This window comes from Rattus norvegicus, chromosome X (assembly GCF_036323735.1).
Source record: "Rattus norvegicus strain BN/NHsdMcwi chromosome X, GRCr8, whole genome shotgun sequence".
In the NCBI taxonomy this organism is placed as follows: Eukaryota; Metazoa; Chordata; class Mammalia; order Rodentia; family Muridae; genus Rattus; species Rattus norvegicus.
In genome coordinates this window covers 29,619,680-29,639,013 of record NC_086039.1, presented here as the reverse complement: position 1 = coordinate 29,639,013, position 19,334 = coordinate 29,619,680, and the positions used below count along the sequence as shown (strand labels likewise).

The 19,334-nt window shown below is 38.8% G+C and overlaps 1 pseudogene; it reads left to right on the top strand.

Annotated features, from left to right (window-relative positions):
* Window positions 1-18,157: 18,157 nt before the first annotated feature.
* On the top strand, window positions 18,158-18,852 carry LOC108349122 (40S ribosomal protein S2 pseudogene; annotated as a pseudogene).
* Window positions 18,853-19,334: the final 482 nt, after the last annotated feature.

Sequence of the window (19,334 nt, the reverse complement as noted above, 5' to 3'; positions counted from 1 at the left end):
GTTGAGGCTCAAAAGGCTCTAACACAGAGACGTTGTTCAGTTGTCCATAGTGCAGCCATCTGCTCTAATACACATGATAGTTTCTTTAGTTGTCAATTTGCCATCAATTAGTATCACTTGAGCAGGGAGCCACAGCCAAGGAATTCCTATTGCTTTCACTGATGTTGGAATCCATGCCCAAAATATAGGTAGCAACTTCTGGGAGCAGCACAGACTCAAAGGATATGGTATAAGGAGGAACATTCCTCTTTGGTTCTCTTGGCTTTTTCTTTTGCCATCAAGCTGGTTTGCCCTGTTGCTGAAAATCATTTCACCATTAGAATCAGCATTTCCAGGTTCCATTGTCAACTAAAGTCAAGCAAGCAGATCTCCAAGAATGCCCCAGGTTTGCAGGGCCATATTGAGACTACTGAGTTATGTGAGTGCAAGTACCATGGATCAGCCAGAGGAACTGGATCCCCTGGATCTTGCTTGAGTTTCAAGCTGTCAAACATGAGTGCTGGGGATTGGATTCTGGTCATCTGCAAGTGCAGTATACATTTACACACACACACACACACACACACACACACACACACACACACACACACACATATATATGTCAGCCTACCCTTTAATGGCTGAGCCATCTCTCTAGCCCAAGCAGTATGTATTTTTAACAGCTGAGGCATCCTTATGGCCTCTGTATTACTTTCTTATTGCTACTATAAAGAATTACCACATACTTGGTTGTTTAATGCAGCAATAGTTAATATTCCATCAGTTTTAAAAGCCTAACACTTATAATTGATATCACTGGAATGAACCCAAAATGCCAGTGGCACTGTGTTGCTCCCAGTGGCTCTTGGAGAATCTGCTTCAGGTTCTTAAAGGTCATCTGCATCACAAAACATGGTCTTCTTTCTCTCTTTAAAGCTAGCAATATAGCATCTTTCAACCCCAACTTCTGAATATGGCCTCATCTCTTCTTTCCTGTGTTTGCCTTTCTGTCTCTCACTCGTAAGGACCTTCGTGATGACATGAAGTTCACTCAGATAATCCAGGATAAACTCCTCATCTCATTTCCAAAACATAATCAAAGTAGTGGCCTCTTTGGCATGTAGGCACATTCACAGGTTCTATGATTAGAAAACACATCCTTTGGAGGCCACTATCCTGTCTATACCAGTCATTGATTATTGTAGGAATAGAGATATACTATGTGAAGTCACCAGATCCGCATCTTGTTGTTGTCAAAATAGTAGCAAAGAAATGAGGATGGCAAGACAGGTCTGTTATCCCAGGTCACAAAGGGTATGGCAAGGCCTGAATAGGTCATGAATATTGTGAGGACTCAGATACTGTGGGTAAGCCAGGGAAGGGCAAGGTTAAGGACATGGTGATCACCTTATGTTCCTCTCAATTGACAAACTTGTAATAGAACTCACTGCTTGCAATAGAACTCTGAAATCTTGGCCCACTTTATATCTATGCTTTGTTTTTCTCTGGGTCTTAGGTACACACAAGATAGATGATAGAGTTTTACTCTTGAATCAAATTCTCTCCCTGAAAATAAGACTCAATGTATACTATTTCTATAAGCAATTGTAATCTAGAAAAATTTTTAGCAAACCTATATTAAAACAGCATAAGACATTTGGATGGTCTAAATTATATGAAGTTCATTTTATTGTTCTTCAAATATTCTAAATGTCCAAAAATTGAAGTGTTTTATAATTAAATTCTTCGCTACTTAGGAACATGGCCCAAGCACTTATAATTGTTAAAGGGCAAACAGAGCTCACATTATTTAAAGGGCAAAAAGCAGCAAAGAAATGCTGACGATCCAATCAAATGTATTTGCTTAATTGAACCTTTCAATTGTTTCTGGGCACACCATACTCCTGATCTGATGTGTTCTCAGGAAGTTAAATTTCGAGGGTTCATCTCCAATCTTTGTGGAAGATTACAAAAAACAGAGACTTGGAATTTGATTTGTTTCCTTGGTAACACCCCTTCAAAGCTGGTATCAGTGCCTTATCATTTTGCTCCTACACGTGGATGAGAGTCCTGCAACTCCACAGTGTAAAGTTCAGGAAGAGAAATGACTTGAGCAGACAATCTAAAAGAAGGATCTATGGTGGGTGTTATTCTGAAAGAAAATTTAATTTACTTAAGCTAATAAAAATAGCAGGAGAAAGAAACAAAATTGGAAACTTACTGGAATTTAATTCACCGCAGGATATTGTTATCTAGCAGGTTAATCTTGGGCCCCAACCAAATGATTGAAGTTTTTCCAACAGGCAAAATAGTTCAGAGCTATGCCTATAAATGATACATACAGTTCACAGGAGAGGAATAGAGTTAGATTTACTGTGTTTGAAAAAACAGTGGATGAGGCTGAGGAAACACTTTAGTGGGTAAAGTGCTTGCTACACAAATGTGAGAATTTGAGTTCAAATCCCCAGAACCTGTGTAAAATCCACACGCAGAGAATCAGTATCTTTAATCTTAGTACTGCTATTGGGAAATGGAAGAGGAAGACAGGGGAACCCCAGAGGCTTTTGTGTCAGTTAGCCTACAACACACAGCAGAGAGCAAACAACAAGCAAACCCTGGTGGGGAATGATGTCTGAAGCTGTGCTTTGACCTCCTTTATGTGCACTCTCCCACACATGTGCCAGCATAGCAATACACACACACACACACACACACACACACACACACAACCACCACCACCACCACACAAACATCACATACATACACCGCACACGTACAGAGACACATGACACCACACACCACACCACATATATTACACCACACACATACATATCATACCACACACCACACACACATACACATTACAGACCCCCACATATACATTATTCCACAGAACCTACACACACACACACACACATGTGAGTGGATGGATTCTGTACCTAAACACTGGGTAAAGCTAAAATTATAGTATGATACATACAATGTAAAGTATGAATTTGAATAGCTAGATATATACTTATCTAAATTACCTTGATGAAGAAAGTATCTTTCTTCTGAATCTGTAAGAACACAAAGAGTGTCTACATTCCAGTCTGGGGAGCATTGGAACATTAGTATTGAATAAATGTTCCCAAAATAACCATCAAAGTTAACCTAGAATTACCAAGTCAGAAGTGAAGCACACAGAGCTGTAAGTAGCTGTGGTAACATAAAGCAAGAACTAGCTACCCTGGTTCAATGGGCTTTTCAGGGGTTGATATGGAATGATAGAGAAGAGAAATAGAAACAGAAGATCGGAAGTTCTCCTCCACCTAATTGGCATCTTTGTAGGAAACTGCCCTATCTCCTGAAACAATGATCTGAATAGGCCTGCAGTACTCCAGATGATATTATGGAAATATTTGTAGTCACAGTATCACAGAAACTGTTCCCTCCTATCACAAGCCACTGTGCTTTTTAGCTCCCTGCTTATCAGAGCAGTTTCAATTCTAAGCCTGGTATTATGGTTTGTATATGCTTGCCCAGGGAGTGGTACTACTAGAAGGTATGTCTTTGTTGGTGTGTTGCTGTGGGCATCAGCTTTAATACCCTCATCCTAGCTGACTGTCAGTATTCTGCTAACGGCCTCCAGATGAAGATGTAGAACTCTGAGCTCCTCCTGCACCATGCCTGCCTGGATGCTCCCATGTTCCCGCCTTGATGATAATGGACTGAACCTCTGAACATGTAAGCTATCCCTAATTAATTGTTGTCCTTATAAGAGTTGCCTTGGTCATGGTGTCTGTTCACAGCAGTAAAACTCTAAGATGTCTTGTTAGGCCTATTTCTGTTTGAAAGGGAATATGGCTGAGTACCAGAAAGTGCTAGATAAATTTCTTAAAAGGTGTTGTGATCATTTATTTCCTTCTAGTAGCCACTGATTTTTTGAAAAAGCAACAGTACTCAGTTTGAAAAACGAGATCTAAAAATTGATAGTGTTTGCCAATGGAAACTTGATGCCCTTTAACAAATCCCAGAAGCCTAATTACCCTATTTTGTGTAAATTGCCTTCACTTACTTTTATAAATACATATCATTAATTATGCACACTGACATTCAAAATCATATAGACTCTGTGTACATACTAACCACTTGAAATGATCAAATCATGTTCTTTCCGTTATTAATTAGCCCATTTTTATTAAAACAAAATTTTTCAAAATCTTTATTAAAAGTCATTGTATTAATCCACAGAAATGAAAATTTTCATTCCTAGGACTCAGTTAATTAATATATTTAGCTCTACAATAAAATTTCCTGGGGCTGGAGAGATGGCTCAATGGTTAAGAGTACTTGTTGCTTTTGCAGAGAACCTGAGTTCAGTTCCTAGCACTTAGATGATAAATAAGATGATTCACAACCATCTTTAATTCCACTTCCAGGGGATCAGATTCCCTCTTCTGACTTCTGTGGATACCAGGACAACATATGCTGCCTATAAAACATGCAGGGAAGCCCTGGGTCCTGCTAAGACTGAACCCACAGTGAACTAGTCTATGGGGGGAGGGCGGCAATGGGGGGAGGGTTGGGAGGGGAACACCCATAAGGAAGGGGAGGGGGGAGGGGGATGTTTGCCCGGAAACCGGGAAAGGGAATAACACTCGAAATGTATATAAGAAATACTCAAGTTAATAAAAAAAAAAATAAAAAAAAACATGCAGGAAAAAATCACGTTAAATAAATAAATATTAATTAATTAATTTCCCCAGGGATATATTGATTGTATTGTCAGAAACTTGCTTGAACCTTTCCTTTGTTTTTGCTGTGGGGGCTGGTTTATGTCTGCATGTATTTTTGTGCGGATCTTCACAACTTTTCTAAAGCTCTGACAAAACTTCATAATTAAGGCAACTTATAGAAAAAGAGTTTCTTGGGCTTACAGAGGGTGAGTCTGTGAAAAAATGTGTGGAGTAGAATGGCAAAAAGCAAGCAGGCATAGTGCTGGAACAGAATCTGAGAGCTTATAGATCAAGACAGCAATCATGAGGAAGGGGGGAGGGATAGACAGGCAGGCAGGCAGGCAGGCAGGCAGGCAGGCAGACAGACAGACAGACAGACAGACAGACAGACAGACAGACAGAGACAGATGGAGAAACCTCAAAGCCCACCCCCTAGTGGCACACCTAGTCCATACCTACTAATCCTTCCCAAACAGTTCAACCAACTAGGGACCAAGGATTCAAACATAATGAGCCTGTGGAGGTCATTCTCATTCTAGCTACTGTGTGGCTGGCGACAAATCTCAGGGCTTACTATCATTGCTACATATACTGAAACCTGGTTCCTTTCCTTAAAATGAGCACAGGGAAAAGTTGGCTTACCAAGGTGGATGGCCAATTTTTTATACTTTTACAGATGAACTTTGTTGTTCTACACTTCTCACTTTGTTGTCACTTTGATGATCAATAATCCAAATGTCCACCTTCAAGTATTTGTAGCAATCATCATAAAACGTACTTGTACTTGCCTCTAGAAAATGACACTGACTAGTAAGTCACCCAGTAGCTATATTCCCTGGTAAAATATTGGGCTGGCTTGAAACAGGCCCAGGAAAGCATATTCTTGGAATATACCTATCCATTGCAATTCACTTTCATGCCAGTGATATGGTGATTTTCATATTAAGAGACAATAACAAATTTGTAAATTTAGTAGAACTAAGTAGATATCATTAAAATATAAAGTATCAAGAGAAATTCAAGATGATACAGATGATAGAATTGCCTACTATCAAAAAGGTAGCTGAAATCAACTCCTAAAACCCAACATCAGGTGTTTTAGCAATCCTTTTCATGTATTATAGCTTATACAGGAGTTACAAAATCTTAGCAAAATGTATTCTGTAAGTTTGGTTATACAATAGCTGTAGGAATTACAGTAGGAAACACAGAAGTGAAATTCACTGTATTATTATGTAAAAACAGCAAAACATTATCTTTTCAATGGATAATAGAAAGGAACAGAGGATATAGCTCAGTTAGAAGAGTGTACGATCCATCCCCAGAACTTTATAAAATCAGGTATGGAAACATATGCCTGGAATGACAACAATTAGGAGGAGGAGGCAAAAGGATCAGAAGTTTAAAGAATCCAGAACTACACAGTGAATTTGAAGCCATTTGGAATGACATGAGACCCTGTCTCAAAAATGTAAAGTAAAAGAGCATTTGATAAATATGAATATATTTTAAAACAAGAACCTAAGTAATTTAGAAATGGCCAAAACATGGTATGGTTTTGGTGTTGGGTGGGGGGGTCTTAAAATTTAGCACAAGCTGCCCTTGAACTTCTGACCTTTCTTTTGTCTGAGCTTCCTGAGTTCTGGTATTATGAGGATGTATCTGCATATCTCTCTAAATCCATTTTTTTCTGTTTGTTTTGTTCTTTACCATGTGGATCTCAGGGATCAAACATAGGTGGCAGGTTTTGTAGCAGGTACTTTTAATTTTCTGAGCCATCATTGGGATTCTGAATTCCAATTGTTGTTGGTATGCTGTTTTCAACATTTCCATAAAGCCATAAAGAAGGCAAAGATAACCCTTTCCACCTTAACTCATCAACATTGGATTTTAAGTCCTACCAGGTGCAATGGACAAAACATACATGTAGGTATGAATATTAGAAAATGACAGGAAGTTCTCTTTTGACTAATTTTTATTATAACTTTCTGACAAAAAAATTCACTGAAAAGCTTTCAGTCCCAGTTTTCAGGAGGCTGAACTAGGAGGACTTATTTGAACTGAGAAGTCTGAAACCCGCCTAAGTAACAGGAAAAGAGTGAAATCTCAAAGAGAACAAAAACAAAAACAAAACAACAATGAGAAAAACCCAAAACAAACAAACCCAAAACAAAACAAAACAAAAAACTAAGATATTCTAGCAGCTCAGGAGAAAAATCAAAATTGTTCAGAGCAAATATCAGAAGCCTGTTCATTAGAAAGAAAAACCTTACAATATCAAAGTTCTCCTCTACATCCCCATAAGTCACTTAGAGACAATCAAAGGGCATTTTTATATCACAGCAAAAACAAATGCTTACATTCCTCTGCCTATCACCTTATCTGCACAGCCATTGGAAGGGGAAATAAAAGCATAAAACTGTCAGCAGCAATTATACAACAACAACAAAATTACAGAAACCTGGAGAAATATGATTACAAACAATTGAAGTGAGGTGTTTAGGTTTGCAGATTCTGTGCATCTTGGAAAGCATTAGCAAAAACCTAGATTTATTACAAAAGAAAGTGGATGTAAAAAATACACTCTACAGAGTGGGAGCAACTTTGAGCCAGTACTTAGCTCAGAAGATCCCTTATTTCCATTTTCTATTCCACAGACTTTCAATTGCAAAATGGAAAAGAGGAGCTCACAGAGGAGGTGGGTCTTTCCTTAATTGATGTAGGTGACTGGCATCTCTATATTTCTCTTGCATGTTCTATCCCATCATAATTATCTGTAGGACAGGCAATTCATATGCATTACCTCTTAACTGGTTTGTGATCTTCCAGAGGTCCATTTGGGATAGTCTTTTAGCTTAGTGTGTCTTGTGTGTATCCAGGAAAATTTGTGATTGTGGTGGGAATTTTTCTGTATGTTGGAAGGATGCTGCACAATTCAATTCCACTGAATCCCAGGAGTGGTCTTTTTAGGTTATCAGGACAAATGGGTATCTTTCTTATGAATGACAGTCACTGCCTCTGACCTGACGACCTCCCTGCCTCAAAAGCACAGTGAAAAAGAGAAAAACTGGCCATATTCCCGGAAGGAAGGACTAAGCATCAAAGGAAGGAGTTATTCTCACCCAAAACATGTACATTATCTATTAGTTTGTGGGGCGGCATCATGAAACAATAGCACCCCAAGTAGGTAGGAAAAGGCCAGAAAATCAAAATTAAACATAAATTTATAAACCAATGATTAAATACTTGATTTAAAAAGTGTGTGTGTGTCGTACATGGTACCACACAGTAAGTATGTGTCCGTGGATATGTGCAGGTCGATGTCTGGTACTTTCTCCTATTCTTCTCAATGCTTCATTTTATTTATTTATTTATTTATTTATTTATTTATTTATTTATTCATTTATTCATTTATTTATTCATTTATTTATTTTTAAAGTCAGACCACTCAGTGAACCTGAAATTTATTGAGTTGCCTAGGCTGTCTGACCAGTGAGCTTCAAGGCTCTTTCTGTGTTTCTCTTACCCCATGCTCCAGGCTAAAGGCATATGCTACCACCTACAGCTAGAGATTGTGGGTACATGCTTTCAACCCCAGATTTTTATGTAGCTCATAGTGATAAAATACAGGTCACCCTGTCTCCACAGCAGGCACTTTACCAACTGAGCCATGTCCCCAATCCCTAAGGCTTTGTTTTTAGATCCTCAGACTTATTGCATGGCCTCAGTGATACTATTCTCCGATTCAATGCCCTATTCTATACTACAGCTCTAAAGGTCCAGGCTTGACTTTATATTGTTTTATTTTTCTAAGTAAAAATTGTAAGGACATTAAAGGTAGTAGGGGCTTATTCATTGCCTTCTTCAAAATGCTTTCAGATACAAACTGTTTTAAGAGTACAAGAACACTGGTCTCAAATTAAGTTAAAATAGATGTTAGTGAAATGTGAGTCTGCCAACTTAACACACATTAATTTACAATAAATGTTAAATCGAGAGCTTTAGAGACACAAACATGTCATCGATACAATAGATCAAGAAGGATGTGAAGTTGAGCAAATGTTTTCATTAATTTATTTACTTTACATCCTGATTGTACCTCCCTTCCCTCCAAGCAAATTATTTTTAAGTTGATCTTTTTTAAATGAAAACATTCCCATCATCGTATTTGTTCTTATGTGACATAATTGATTAATCTGATTACAAAAAGAGCTGGAACACTGCAGACCCATAGCTAAGCTAACCTGGGAAATCGTTAATGTCCTTAGTAACCCTTTGTTGCCCATCTCTGTGCTTGACCTAACATCCAATTCCTATCAAGGGAAATTCTTTTAGAATGTACTAAGGTACCACTAACTTCCACCAACTAAAGGCTAAAACTACTATCAAATACTGCCTGAAACATAATGCTCTCACTCCTCGCACTTTTCTGTGACCTGACTCACATTTTCAGCAATTCTGTTTAGAAGTGCCTTGATTTATGTCTTTACTTTTGGTCATTAACTATAAAATTGTTAACATGTAGAAACATGGTATTAGGGTAATCTGAATCAGTGCCTCCAGGTCATGGTACCTCTTATTCACCTCCAGAATAAACTATCCCTTATCCTGTTTGAGATGAGAGCTGTAGTTTTGTGTAACATATAAAATCTTTATTTTCATGTTCCCTCTCCCACGAAAACTCATCCCCTTTTTCTTTGCAACAATCATAAATTTAAATGCAACTTGATTTTTTCCTCTTGGCCTTTGCTTATCTGTTTCTATGTGTATTTCATCCTAAGTGTAGCCCCGTCTTTGTCTCTTCTATTTTTCACATTCCTCAAATCTCCAGCATTGCTAGAGGCCAGAGAATGATACTTCTTAATAGGTCTCTTTGCATAACAACTTTTGAGACACCAGGAAAACTCTGAACCTAGAGGAGAATTCAAGGTTAGGGAAACTTCCATTCATAGAGGCGATTCTCCATTTTTAAGGCTGCATTCTTCTCCCCAGCTGGTATTTTAACTGCCGTCCAAGTCTTTCTCTTTTTCTGTCTCCTGTTTCCCTTGGCATCCCATCAGCATCTCTTCCTTTGGTACTTCTAGCATGCCTAGTAGAGGTTGACACATTCCCCTGAGTACTTCCTAAGTGTATGTGAGGAACACATACTAATCAACTTGTTTTTCCCTCAGTAATCATCCTTTGATACAGAAAACTGTGAAAACAATTCAGGAGGGCAGAGGGAACACTGTTTGTTCTTCTTCAGTTTCCTAGGTTAGCAAGGAATGTTAAAAGCTTTATGCACTAACACACAGAGCTGTTATCATTCCTAAATGGCAAGCAATTGGAGAGACTGCAGGGGCCATTCTGAGACAAGACACACTAAATTATATGTAAAATACAAGCAGATGCTTAATATCGCTTTTACTAAGGTCGAACTCAGAGAATCCTGCAAAAGAGAAGGGGAGAAAGATTGTAGTAGCCAGCACGGTCAAGGACACTACAAGAAAACCCACAGAATCAACCAACCTGGGCTCATATGGGCCCAAACAGACTGAATGGACAGGGAGCCTGCATGGGACTGACTTAGACACTCTAAAACATATGTTATAGTTGCATAGTTTGGTCTTCTTATGGGACTTCTAACAATGGGAGAAGTGGCTGTCTCTGACTCTTTTGCCTGTTCTTATCTGCTTTTGCCTGCTACTAAAGACTTGTTTAACCTTAATAAGAAAGGAGATTGCCTAGTCTTACTACAACTTGATACGGCATGTTTGGTTGATATCTATGGGAGGCCTATTCTGAAGAGAAAGAGAGCAGGAGTGGATGGGGGGCAGAGGAGAGGTTGGGGAAAGGACTGGGAGTAGATAATAGAGGAAAAACTATGATCCACATGTAGAAAGAAGACATATAGTTAAGGCCAAAATTTATGTCAGTAATGAAAAAAGGGACTTGGGGTTTACTAGAATATTTTATCAGTTTCTCCTTTCAATGTGCCTACATTAACTGCTGTGGTGGGTTAAATAGGAGTGGCCCCCTATTCATGACCTGTGCTCTATCCCCCTGCGTACAAAATGGATGAAGAAGAAATTATAGACTTCTGCAAGACTGTTTGCATGTGTGTGTCAGAGTAATTAAAGGACCCAGGTTTGGTTCCCAGCACACACATGGTGGTTCATAGCCATCTATATCTCCAACTCCAAGAAACCCAATGTTTTCTTCTAAGCTCTTCAGGCATAAGGCAAACAACATATAAAATAAAATGTTGAACAAAAATTGAAGTGTCATACTCCATTATAGTGTACACAGTGAACTATTTTTTATTCAGTGGCATTTATTTTTCCTACTTACCCTTCAATGAGCTTAGAGTCATTTTATTTCCTGATTGAGTCTCTTATGAAATATAATTCTGTTTTATGACAATATTTCATGAAGTAATTTCTGTTGTGAGTGACAGGTGACACCCTCTGTGTTCCCCGTGTAATTTCATTTTCCTGGCCTTGAACCTATTCCTGGGAAAGATTGAAACTAGAAAGAGAATAACAATTTAGAGAGTATACAGAAATACTGTGACAGGGAGCAGGCATTCGGGTTTCTAAATGTCCCTTCCCCCCCAGCACTAGAGCCCTAGGCTATCCAGAAAATCTAGACTCCGGAAAACAACTCTAGAAGGAAGAGAGAGGTCCAGTTACCATACTGCAGGACTCCATTCCTAAATTTTGCACGATGGAGTAGCAAAATCCAGGAATGGCTATCCATAACTTTGTCTATGCACTTGCAAAAAGTATTAACTGAAGTCCAGTGTGGTTTGCATCCAGGACAGAACTACTGAGTGCAATAGAGGCAAAAGGAGCTCTTTCCCCTGGAGACTGGTTGAAGCCTATTGCCAGCTAAGAAATAAGAATCCCAATACCATGAACAGTTGATAAAAAACTTTTCTCTCATCACAGGTATAAACCTATAACCTTATAGGCATCTTACAAACAACAGCACCCATTTACAGTAAAAGGGTATGTCTTAACTCCCTTTTGTAACTCTGGTAGTTCTTAGTTTTGTCTTGTGCAATTGTAATCCCATCTAAATCATCCTATAGTCTCAATTATTGAAAGGGGATAGAGACAGACGAAGAGAGGGTCCCAGAAAAACCGAGTGAAGAAGAAAATTCCAGAAACATTCAAAATCCAGAATACAAGAGGGCAGCTCTCTTCTCTGAAACCTAAAATCTCCTGGGTGTGTCTTACTTCTCTTTCTGTTAACACCTGGGCTTAATAAGTATCTTCCAAATGTATTTTAATAAATTTCAACTCTGCTTCATAATGTCTTGTCCTGAAATTATTTCCTTTAGTGAATGAAGAACATGACTTTACCTGTCTCCAAGTAAAGAGATTAAGAGACTACCTTAGGCGTCAGGCAGTAAGACTAAAAAGTATTATCTCAACCTTAACATTGCTGACAGCTTGCTTGAGAAAGAAGGCATGGCACTAGACTCTACCATAGCCAGCCTCTTGGTAGCAGCCCAGTGCAATGCTTTGAAGAGGACTGGGGGAAACAAAGGGTGCAGTTTTTAGCCATTGTTTGAAGATACTGGAGAAAAAAGATTTTAGTGTACCAGGTGACTAATACTGACTTAAGTTCACTCTTGTTTAATAGTCAAAACATTGCAGTCCTGGATAAGAGACTGAGCTCAGCAGATAGAATATTTTCCCAGCATGTTGTATCCTGGGTTTGACCTACCAGTATTGTATAAAACTTAGCGTAGTAGTGCACACCTATAATGTGAGCACTTGGGAGACAGGGACAGGAGGACTAGAAATTCAAGGTCATTCTTGACTAGCCAGGAAGTTGAGGACATGCTGAATATACAATACTCTGTCTCAAAAACACATACAGAAATACTATAATATCTAAAAAAATAAACTTCATTTTATTATATCTGGCAATTTCTCTTAAAAATAATTCAAACCCAGATAAGACATGAGGTGAAGAGGGCAATTTTCTTTATTTCACAAATTCTAACATACACTATTAATAATAAACCCATAATAAATTCACAACAATCAGAGAAGTAGACCCAACTCTAAATTCATGATGTAAATATTTAAGTATATTCTATTTCATCCAAAAAGAGTAATGACACAAGAGAAATAACTAAAAATAGTAATTCTGATTTTGATTCTTTTCAGTGACGCTGATGAGACTAAATTATGCTCTGTTCAAAAACACCATCATCAGTAATGTAACTAATTGACAAGTGCAAACAGAAGGGACATCTGCCAAATTTTGGGTAATTAAAATAAATGCCCGTCTTCATTATGTTCACATTCAATTTATCATACAATTATTGTATGTTGTTTTTAGTTTGTGCTCCAAAGCATTTTATAGCAAAGTTGTTTATTTTTCAAATACAGTTTGTGTGTGTGTGCATGTGCCTGTATGTGTATTTGTGTGTGTGTGTGTGTGTGTGTGTGTGTATCACATAGAAGTCAAAGAACAGTTTCTGGGAGTTCTTTCTAGTTTTCTGAGGCAGGGTCTCTCTTGTTTCTGCTGCTGTGCTAAATACTCCAGCCTAGCTGGTCCTTGAACTTCTGGAAGATTTCCCTGTTTCCACCTTCTATCCTGGAATTACAGGTATATTCTACAACATTATGGTAGTGTGCGTGTGCGTGTGTGTGTGTGTATCTGTGTGTGTGTGTGTGTGTGTGTTGTGTGTGTGTGTGTGTGTTGTGTGTGTGTGTGTGTGTGTGTGTGTTTTCTGGGGATTAGATGTGGCATGCATGACTGTCACTTTTAAACAAGAGACATCTTCTTGTCACCTTTGTTTTAAACAAGCATAATAAACTGGATTTACATACTAGGGAAACAAGAAAATATAACTTAATCTTAAATGAGCTTTTTACTATTTTAAACTAGAACATATTTTGTGAGTCATTTGAGTGGATACAAATACATAAATTCTAAAAATATATATGAATGATAATTATAGCTTTATTATGACAAAACAGAAATACCTCCCTACATATTCATCAATATGGATAATGTGAAACTAAATTTTTGTATATTTATTTGACAGTACCCATATTGGTGGTAGCACACAACTATAATATCAGAACTTTGAAGACTATAATTGAAGGCCTGCCAGTAGTCAAGACTAGCCTGAGATACATAATGAATGTCAGGCCAGTCAAAAATCGAAGAAACACACAAATTCCTAAGGGAAGATAACATTTAGTGAATGGCAATATAGAGAAGGTAGAACTGAGAAAAATGTTACTTTTATATTATTCATTAAGATTCCTCTGAATTATGTAGTCCAAAGTTCAAATGAAGTGAAGGATTGTTTCAATGTGTCATTTCTCAGAAGATGATGTTACTCTTTGATAGCCAGCTTGCCTGCCATGTCTGACACCCTAGCTTCCATTTCTAGTGAGAGAAAACATGTCATTTTTTAAAATGTCTAATTATACCTCCTATAAATGTTCAGTCAAGTCCTATAGCCCTCCTCCCAGAAAACAAGAACAATGTTTTCCTTGTCCCCTCCTAAAGTGCTATACTACCTCCTGCTTTGGGTCCTTGACTGGACTACAAAATAGAAGTAGGCATTTAATGGTCTCTCCATCCATCCTTGAAGCATGCATACTTAATTCTCCTCTATCCATTCTGAATTTCACCATTAAACCCTTCTAATACTGCCCCATGGATTGAATTATTAACCTCTTATTTTCTTGAATAAAGTCAGAGACTAGGAATACATATACACTTCCAAATCATGTTTCCCTCGGGTTTGTTTGATTTTGTATCCTGAGATAGAGTTTCACTTATTCCAGGCCGACCTTGAACTCCATCTATAGCCAAGAATAACCTTGCAGTTCTGATCCTTTTACATCCACCTCCAGATTACTAGGAGAGGAGAAATCCCAATATGCCTAGATACTCTGTAATGGAGATCAAACCCAGAATTTTGTGCATGCTAAGCAAGAATTCTATTAACTGAGCTGTTCTTAAAGGTTTAACTGGCAAGTAAAAATGACACATTTATAATGTACATGTTTTAATATAAGGACACATTGCACAATGATTAAACCATGTTCCTTACCACATCTCACAACTCATATAGGAAACAGCTACACGTTAATCAACTGTGACTCACATCATCATTTTGTACATTAAATGTGATTTACTTAGAAATTGACAAATATTAGTCATTCCCATTCACATAGCCTGAATCAAATATATCCCCAATGACATATTTCCATTTTCATCTCATCAGAGTTAATTAAGTTTAATTTGACAAGTATATTTTGACTAGCTATTAACCAAAGTAAAAATAGTGACCAGATAAAGATGTATGCCCTCAGGGAGGTGACATTTTAAGAGGAAAAGGCAAATGCTTCAAGAGAAACAGGACATGTTACTAAGTTATAGAGAGAGCAAAAGCAAGAAGAGAATAAGTTGTGAGGTTGGGGGGCAGTGGTCAGGAGAGCACAGCAATTGGATTTTTAAGAAACTAAATCATCAAGCTATACATGATGAGGCAGGCACAAATGTGATTCTAGCACTTAGAAGGCTGAGGCAAGAAGATTATGAGTTCTAGGCCAGTCTAGAATACATAGTGAGATTCTGCTAAAGGGGAAAGAGAACAAAGAGAGAAGGATAATTGACAAGAATATATAAAGATTGCAGAAGTAGGCAAGTCCCTCACCCACAGGCCTGCCACCATTTTTCTCAAAGTGGTCATAAAACCTATGAGAAGGCACCAGGTCATGAGATCTCAATAAGACCTACTATCCCTATACCTAGAGGAAAGAACCATTCTGTCTAAAGACATTGGAACACAGAAAAGAATTTCAACAAACTGGCCATGCTCACCCAGTTCATTCCTATGATAACACATGCTCAGACCAGTTAGATTTCCCCACAATGGTTGGCTATTAATTTAACCTAGCAGAAAACCACATAAGTTTAATTATATTTTCAGGGCTGTCTTCCTTTCTTTCTAACATTTATTTTTTATCCAATCCCATGTATGCATGTGTGTGAGTTCAGGTGCCTATCAAGTCCAGAAGAGGGTGTTGGGTCCCCTAGAGCAGAAGGTAGAGGCAGTTGTGAGCTGACAGACATGGATTCCAAGAACCATTCTCCCTGCCACCATCCTAACTCTACTTTTATTTTAATTGTTAAAATAAGATCTCATGTGTTCCCATTCCAAGGCTGCATTCAAACTCACTATTGAGGATGACTTTGAAACGTCTGACTTTTCTGCCTCCACCTCCCACATGCTCAGATTATGAGCCTACACCTACCAGAGCCACTTACATGCAGAGGAACAGTCCACCAACTAAGCTGCATGCCCAGTCTGTGTCTGCCTTTCTTAATAATACTATGCCCCTGGTCAAGCTCATAGTAAACAATGCCGACTTTTTTTCTCTTAGTGGTCTTTCCTTTGTTGTAGTGGTTTCAACCATGGGCCTAGGATGAGTGGCCAAGCTCAATTTGCTTTCTTCAGCAGCTATTTGGACATATTTCCCACATATCATGGCAGCTTGTTCACATCTATACCATATTCCCCCATCTTTCATTGTAATAAGTAGGCAGGCCCTTTTTGAGTTTGTACCAATATTCCTCTTAACATCTTGGTATCTTGGTAAATATCCTCAAATTCCGCCTTAATATTTTTGAATTTAGGAATTGTGATTAATTCTTTCTAGGTGGCTTTTTGTTAAGTAAGTAAAGTAATGGAGAGAAGCCCAGTAAATGAGAGACATAGGAATCAGATGTGAGTGAAAAACGATTCTAGCTTCCTCTCTGCTGCTGTGATAAAAGACTAACTAAAAACAACTTGGGGAAGAAAGGGGTTATGTGGTTTATACTACCAGGTCACAAGCCATCACTGAGGGGAGTCAGGGTGGGAATTCAAGCAATAACTTGAAGCAGCAGCTGTGGAGGTTCCTTTCTGGTTCTCTCACAGGCTCAAGCACAGCAGCCCACCCACCCCCCCTTTAATTTTTCCTTGAATTTGCTCTCAGGTTATTACAGTATGAAATATTACTTCATGTATTGTAAACAGATCTTTTATTTGCCTGATGGTAATTGTTCTCTCCAAGGCTTACTGCCTCTGTCTGCTAACCTAGGCCTAGTCCTGGCAGCTTCTAGCCTCTGTGTCAGCCTCTGAGATTTACTGCTGAATAAGCTTACCCTTTCTAGTTCTTCCTGATCTGTGGTTGGTTGGTTCACCTCAGCTGTTCTGGTTCAACTTCCTTTCCAAACTGACTGATTCAATCTGGCTTCTCTTCTTGGCCTCTCCTGAATCACACTGCTTGGACTCATATTAACTCTAGCAGTCTGGTCTAATCGTCTGGATCCTTCTTATTCTCTGGCTCATGTGTCTTTACCTGTGTCTAATTCATTCTTTCTCTCTGAAACCTGTCTCTGTAAAACTGCCCCCCCTACACTGCTCTCTCTTAAATAGTTTCCCTTTCCTCTCTCTTCTCACAAGAGTTGAGCATACCCATTTCTGTCAAATGTTTTGTCAGTTTTTCTGCCCCTGAACTAGAAGTCACTTTTAAATATGGGTGTTTATTTCTACAAACTAACTTTACTTTCATCATTTGAGATTAAAGCTATGTACTAAGAACATGTGTGTATTCCATCCAGAGGAATTAAAGGTATGTTCTAAAGGCTGATTACACCACACCTAGAAACAGGTTTTTTTTCAGTAAATAACAGAATCTCAGGGTTTACAGTGTGATCAAATATCCTGCAGAAGAAATGTATAGCAAGTGGAACATGGGAGTGTTCAATTTATTAGAAAACAAAAATTAAGGCAATAAGAAGATAATAGAGTAAGAAAGAGTAGAGACTGAATGGGAAAATACTTTTCACAGGAAGTTTTGATATGATTCTGTTGAAATACTATTAAAGAAACCAGTTTACACAGAAAACTGGGTATTCCTTGGCCTAAGTCTATCAATCATAAAGCTCTGATGTTGAACACTCAGAATAATGGCATATACTATATACAAAAATAACTTTGGCAGACGTGGTTGGGCACGCCTGTAATCCCAGCATTTGGAAGGCAGAGGCAGGTAGAACTCTGAAATCCGGGATGGATAAGATTGCTACACAGAGAAATTCTATCCCACAAAACAGGCAGGCAGGCAGGCAGGCAGGCAGGCAGGCAGGCAGGCAGACAGACAGACCTAGACAGAACAAAGCAAATAGCTTCAAAGAAATCATCTTTCTTCAGACTTTCCTTAGCCATCTACTGCAGAGTAAATTATAGGAAAATAAATAGTATGCACTCAGAGAACTTTTTGAAGATATTAATGTATTATACACTGCTGGATACATTATATATTTATGATAATTAACAATATTTAAAGTATTAATTAGCTCCTCCCCCTCCTCCTCCTCGTCACCCTCCTTCTCCTCCTCCTCCGCCTTCTTCTTCTTCTTCTTCTTGTTCTTCTTCTGGAAAATACCAAATGGCAGATGTCACCAGTGCAGTGGGAGGGCCCGGAGGACCCAGGGCCCAGGATTAGGAGGCCACTGGGGCTTCCGTGGAGGATTCGGCAGCGGTCTTAAGGGGTCCCAGTCGTGGTCGAGGCTGTGGCCATGGTCGAGGCCACGGGGCTCATGGAGGTAAAACTGAAGACAGGAGTGGAGCCCTGTCACCAAGCTGGGCCACCTGGTTAAGGACATGAAGATCAAATCCTTGAAGGAGATACACCTGTTCTCCCTGCCCATTAAAGAGTCTGAGATTATTGGCATTTCCTGGGTGCATCTCTAAAGGATGAGGTTCTGAAAACCATGCCAGTGCAGAAGCAGACTCAGGCTAGCCAGCAAACCATGTTCAAGGCTTTTGTCACTATTGGGGACTACAATGGCCACGTTGGTCTTGGTGTTAAGTGCTCCAAGAGGTAGCCACTGCCATCCGAAAGGCTATCATCCTGGCCAAGGTTTAGATCATCCCAGTTCGGAGTGGCTACTGGGGGAACAAGATTGGCAAGCCCCACGCTGTACCATGCAAGGTGACAGGCCTCTGTGTCTCTGTGCTAGTGTGTCTCATCCCTTCCCCAGAGGCACTGGCATTTTCTCTGCTCCTGTGCCCAAGAAGCTACTGATGATGGCCTGTACAGATGACTGCTACACTTCAGCCAGGGGCTGTACTGCCACCTAGGACAACTTTGCCAAGGTCACTTTTGATGCTATTCCAAGACTTAGAGCTACCTGACCCCTGACCTCTGGAAAGAGACTATGTTCACCAAGTCTCCTTATCAGGAATTCACTGACCATCCTGTGAAAATCCACACCAGAGTCTCTGTTCAGAGGACCCAGGCTCCAGCTGTGGCTACCACATAAGGGTTTTTATACAAGAAAAATAAATGAATTAAGTCTGTTTAAAAAGTATTAGTTTCCACAAACCTTAGATATTTTTAAATTATCAATTATTAGTTGTTATTAATAGTTATGCACCAGCAGAGTGAAAAGCACATGTTACACTAACATGCAGCAATATGTAGTATTTCATTGAGAGTAAAACCTAATATTTCTCTTGATAAATATTTTATGCCCTTCCCACTATGACACCATATAAGTACATTGAGATTTAAATGTTTAAACATGTTTTACAAACCAATTTTCACAGGATTTTTCAAAGTT